The sequence below is a fragment of the Brachyhypopomus gauderio genome, unplaced genomic scaffold (assembly GCF_052324685.1).
Source record: "Brachyhypopomus gauderio isolate BG-103 unplaced genomic scaffold, BGAUD_0.2 sc162, whole genome shotgun sequence".
NCBI lineage: Eukaryota > Metazoa > Chordata > Actinopteri > Gymnotiformes > Hypopomidae > Brachyhypopomus > Brachyhypopomus gauderio.
The window spans coordinates 170,443-176,618 of record NW_027506983.1 but is presented as its reverse complement, the minus strand read 5'-3'; the positions used below and the strand labels follow the sequence as shown (position 1 = coordinate 176,618).

General features: G+C 46.0%; 1 long non-coding RNA gene across 1 annotated transcript; it reads left to right on the top strand.

The window, feature by feature from the left end:
• Nucleotides 1-389: 389 nt before the first annotated feature.
• Nucleotides 390-4,601, top strand: LOC143501213 (uncharacterized). Its single transcript, XR_013126855.1, has 3 exons — nt 390-3,189; nt 3,821-3,919; nt 4,115-4,601. It is a non-coding gene; the product is annotated as an uncharacterized LOC143501213 (long non-coding RNA).
• Nucleotides 4,602-6,176: the final 1,575 nt, after the last annotated feature.

Sequence of the window (6,176 nt, the reverse complement as noted above, 5' to 3'; positions counted from 1 at the left end):
ACATGTAGGGAGGATACTGAGGTTAAGGAGACGGATTGGAAATCTTTTTTCTCCAACATCTACCTCATTCGGAGAACATGTCTCTTCGAGGAACTGGACTTCTGAGACTGTGCTACCAGTGGATGTTTTGGCCGTTTCTGCAGTTGTCGCCCCCCGGGGCGCCGTTTCTACAGTTGTCCCCCCCCAAGGTGCCGCGTCTCCCGACGCCGTTCCTGCTGCTGCCGCGTCTCCCGACGCCGTTCCTGCTGCTGCCGCGTCTCCCGACGCCGCTCCTGCTGCTGCCGCGTCTCCCGACGCCGCTCCTGCTGCTGCCCGCGTCTCCCGACGCCGCTCCTGCTGCTGCCCGCGTCTCCCGACGCCGCTCCTGCTGCTGCCGAGTCTCCCGACGCCGCTCCTGCTGCTGCCGCGTCTCCCGACGCCGCTCCTGCTGCTGCCGCCTCTCCCGACGCCGCTCCTGCTGCTGCCAGCCTCTCCCGACACCTGCCCAGTCGGCGAGGCCCCTCCGGGCGTCGCTCTGCTCTCCGACGCCTGCCCAGTCGGCGAGGCCCCTCCGGATGTCCCTCCGTCGATCCCAGTGCTTCCAGGCGTCCCCTTGTCGACCATCATGCTACCCGGGGTTTTGTCAGCCGTTCGTCGGTACCTTGTTCCACAGTCAGAGATTCTGTTACCTTCTGATTCGCAACTTGGCTCGGCAACGATACATGAGACTCAGAAGGGGTCATCGTTCTCTTGTGCGATTCAGGAGGGGTTGCTGTCTGCTCAGATCTCTGAGTCTCCACAGGACTGTGTATCTGAAGCCAACCTAACACAAGTTCCTGAATTCCAGGCAGGTCCTGTTCAAGGGACAGATCAGGTTAAGGACTGTGTTTCACAAACAGTATTGCCTACTTCGGACACTGGGTTTTTGACATTGTCTAAGAATGTTGACGGACTTCTTGGTTGTATGAGTGCCATGTCGTTGCCTATGTTTTTGTCTCCTGTACCTGGGTTTATTTTCGTCCCTGTTCTTGTGAATGTGTCATTGTCTGTGGTAGTCCCTTGTACTGTTGTTTATATGGTTCCTGTACATATGTCGGTTATTGTAAAGATTTGTATTACTGTGTTATCGTCTTCTAATGTTGACCTTGATCCATCTCATTTTGCATCGGAATCAGTGTCTATGTCTGATGTCTCTAGTCCGATTGTTGCAGCCTCTCTCTCTCTGAGTGGGAGTACTGTTCCATCTGATTCTAGGCCTCTGGGGTCAGCTTTGGTGCCTGACTCTGATCCAGCGTCTCTGACATCACCTCTCGCTCAATTGTCGCCTACTGGATCTTTGTCATGTCATGTCCCCCCGGTGTGTTCTTGTGCTGGTCATCCTTTGTGTTTGGTCTCTGCCTCTTGTAGGTCTGTAGTGAAGGGTTCTGCTCACGTTTCATCCTGTTCTGGCTGTCGATGTACCTTTGATAGGTTTTCAACGTACCCCTGTTTAATGCCTCAGAGGGGCTTTCGTTTTATATCTAGGTCTCTGTCAAGTTCTCTCCCTGCTTTGTCTAGTTTTGTTCCTTCGCCTGATCCAGGTCCTGTGATTTCAGCTTCGCTGTCTTTCACGTCCGTACGTGACCCGGACGTGATGTCGACGTCTGTGTTTGCCCTATGATTTTTTTTTATTTTTATTTATTTTTATTTTTTTCCCGTTTCTAGGGTTCCTGTGCCTGCTCCTAGTTGGAGCTGCTTTATGCTGGGGCTCTATATTGAGCTTCTGGTGTGGTGTGGGTTTTTTGGCCTCTAATTCCTGGAACTTTTGCCCTTTGGATTTTTTTGGGGGTTTCCAGGGGTGTTCTCGGTGTTTCGTTGTTGCGCGCCCGGAGTGCGCGCGTAGAGGGGAGGCTATGTAACGAGTAGCCCCTCCCTGTGTCTGCCTCTTTTGTTTTTCCTTGGTTTTCCATGCCTTTCATTTAATTTGGGTTATTACTTTCACCTGTGTTGTATTTAATTCGGTGTCGTTCTTCTATTTAGTTCTCTCGCGTTTCTCCATTGTTGTCTGTTATTTCGTCTTGGCCATGAATGTACGTCTCTGTTCATGTAAGAACTACTGATGATAATCTGCTAAGAGTAACCTGATCCTAGTCACGCTCTTGTCTAGTTATATTTGATGGTTTTGTCAATTGGTCTTTTATGTTTTGTCTCCTTGAAGTAATCGGTGTTTTTTCGTGTCCTCTGTTTGAATTGGTTATGTGTATCGGAGTTGTTTGAGTCGCGGTGTTTTATGTGATTGAGAAGTCTTCAGTTTGCTCTCGTCTTGTTGTTCTTGTTTAAAGAGTAACTGTTTGTAATTGTTGTAAATATAAGTGTTCTGTGTGATTCCTATGTTTTGGTAATCGTGTTGAGTGTTCTTTTGATAGTTGTCTTGCCTGATGCACTTGATCAGATTGATTCAGTTATGTAGCCGTATTCTTTGTGCCTGTGTCTAGTGTATTGTTCAATTGGTGTCCGTTTGTATTAGAATTGTTATGATGTTGTACCTGTGTATATTTTGATTGAGTTTTGCGTGCGTGTGATTTCTAGGATTGTGTTTGTTGCTGTATATTGGGTTAATCATGCCTCGTCGATCCCGGAAGGGTTCGTCAAGTGTTCGTGTGGGTTATTCGTCTCTCTCCGTTGTTACGGAGAGTTTAAACCCCTTGTGTACTGAATAAAAGTAAGCTCTCTTCGCAAATATGTTCGCCCTCCGGTTTTTGCGAGTCTAAGATGTTACATGTGTAATGCTATGTGTAATGTTATGTGTAATACTATGTATGATGCTGTGTGTAATGTTATGATGCTGTGTGTAATGTTATGTGTAATACTCTGTGATGCTGTGTGTAATGTTATGTGTAATGTTATGCATGATGTTGTGTGTAATGTTAGGTATGATGTTGTGTGTAGTGTTGTGTGTAATGTTATGTGTAATGTTATGTGTGATGCTTCATCGTAACCAGAACCTGAGGCTCGTGTTTTGAGTTGTGACCCAGTTTAAAGCTCAGTTCTGCTCCAGACTGCAGCTAACAGAACTGCTGAACGCTGCGTTTACACTACAATGCCCTGGTTTACGCGGCCCTGTTTGTGAATATAAACAGGAAACACGTTAATGCTAACAGTCGGCTCTCCTCTATCATCGTGGTCTGTGGCCACAATGGCGGCTTTGTGAGCGTTAGAGAATGTGACAGGGTAAATATTTGCTGCCGGTCGGATTAAAAGCATTTGAGCTGAAATGTGGAAAAAAACTTAGAGATGATGTGTGTGTGTGTGTGTGTGTGTGTGTGTGTGAGAGAGAGAGAGAGAGAGAGAGAGAGAGAGAAACACTTTTAAAGTGACTGAAATACTTTGGATTCTGTCAACTAACCCCTTTACACATATTTGTTTAAGATATGTTCAACTATGTTTAAAAACTATCAGGTTTTTAAACACACAGACACACACACACACACACATGCAAACACACACACACTCACTTGCCCCTTTAAACCCATAAGCATGTAAACCTCAAGCCTTTCCATGCTGTTTTGTTTACTAATTGGAAAAGTGCAGTAAGAGTTTGGATTACCATATATTACCATACCAAAGTACATCAGGAGTTATCAGTGCAGGGACCAAGATGGCTAGCCAATTACTCCACATTACAAACTAGGAGTGTGTATGTGTGTGTGTGTGTGTGTGTGCAGTTATCTGAGACATAGTAAAGTTAGTGCAGGTGTTGAGTGACACGTTGAGCTGAGCGTGATTAAAAGGGTTCAGTTGCTTAATTAGTGTCTGTGCCTCTTCTGTATCCAATAAAATGTCCCTGTCTGTCCACACACAGCATGTCCTATCACTGGACACTACCCCGAGACATCTGGGAGGTGAGGAGTTCCTAACAGGACAGAGAGCAAACAACAGTGTCTACAATAACAAACAAATGGTATGGGCATTACTGAAGAATTTCTTCATTAGTTCAGAAATGGTAAAACTGTTCCAAAATAAGAGTCCCTTTGTAAGGATGTTAATAAAACATGCTGAAGTTAACTCAAAATGCAGCATAGCAGTTTTACATACATCTTTCCCTCTCTCTCTCTCTCTCTCCCTCCCTTTCCCTCTCTCCCTCCATCCCTGGAAGGCGAACGCCAACCCAGGCCGGATTAGACCTCATTTGCGGCGCCGTGCTAAATGCGTGCTCCTGGCGTTCTCGTCGAGGCGCGAGATGCTGTATCAGCTCGAGTTTAATGGAAACGCGGACGAGCACCCGTACGACACGACCGCGCCTTCCATGCACCGTCGTTCCGTCGAATACCCTCCAGAACAGCGAGAGGAGGAAGTACGGCCCCGCCCACGGCCTCCTTCACTAGCGATCCGCACCGCAAGATTTCCGCTAATCAAGTCACCTTCAGTGAAAGGGCCGAGCACAATGAGCAGCTAGATTAGCAGCGCGTCTGCGGTCCCTTCCACATTCTTCTAAATCTGTTCAATTGGACTTCAAGCGCTGGAGGTCATTTAATGGCGGATTTTCCCCTGTGCGGTGGGCTGGGTGAATGATGAGGCGAGACCTCTTCTGAACCTCGAGTTAAAACGTGATTACGTTCACCTCTGATACTGCAAATCGAGTAAAGTAACAAAAATTCACATATTCATCCCGTGTTCATGATTACTGTTTCAAGTGTCTCCTCGTGTTAATGAACAGCATATGTTCATGTAGATAAGTGCAGCTCGGGTCTGTTGGAAGGAAACCGCTCTGAGCTCCTTCAGCTCCTTCAGTTCCTGCTTTCAATAAACATAAATTTACCGTAAAGATGATACAGGAAAAAAAACAGTTCCAATAGAACATAATGGCTCAGAAGTGTTAATTAATAAGTGCGGCCTGAGTCAGTGATCAATATAGTACAAATCTGTCAAGGGTTTTGGCCCCTCCGGTGTGAACAGAGGGAGGATTTGCCATGGGCCTTGAATGCGATGGAGAAGAATGCAAATTTAATCAACTAAAAGCTCAAAAATATCTTCTCAACGCTACACAAGAACGAAGTATCGGTTTCATGTCGGAATATAAGCCCTCCAAATACACACACACACACACACACACACACGTATGCACACGCACACACACACACAGACACGCACACACACACACACACACACACACGCACGCACGCACACACACATGCACACACACATACACACACACACAGACACGCACACACACACACAGACACACACACACACACACGTATGCACACATACACACACACACACATGTACGCACACACACACATACACACACACACAGACACGCACACACACACACAGACACACACACACACACACACGTATGCACACATACACACACACACACATGTACGCACACACACACACACACGTACGCACGTGCACACACACACGTACGCACGCACACACACACACACATGCATGCACGCACACGCACGCACACAGACGCATACGCACGTACGTATGCACGCACACACACACGCACGCACACACACGCACACACACACACACAGACACACACACACACAAACACACACACACATATAAACATGCACATACAGTACACAGACACACACTCTCTCTCTCTCTCTTCCGCTCTTCTTCTCTATACACATTTTTAATAAACAAACCCTTTGTTTATTTCAGAAATACCTCTTTGGCATACTGTTTGAAAGTCATAACCTCCTTTGGTACTAAATACCATCCGAGTGGCTTGTATAGCTGTTGGAATGGACAGAGAGGTACTTCACGTCTATAGTTTGCCTCAGACCAGAATGTTTTAAATATTGATAAACATTACCAAATGCAAGTATTCAACGTTGCAGCCTGAATTTATATTATATCATATGAAAAATAGTTTCTTTATGCAAAGACAGGAAACTCTGAGGAGAGAAATTCGGATTTTCAACTCTAGCGCCAAGAAACGGTTTTTAGTGTGTGGTATGTGTGACATCATCCAGACAGGCTGAAGTCGTAGTATTATCAAGAACAAAAACATGCAGCAATAACTCAATAAATTGCTATACAAATGTGACATAAAACCCTGAACTGGAAGGGTATGAATCAACACAATTTTGGCTTTACACTTCACAGAAAAGTGACTAGTGTTTAGGTATGAACATTTAAAAGAAAATTACATAGAAATGTTTAAAGAAGCCATTATGCCCCCCCCCCCCCCCCCC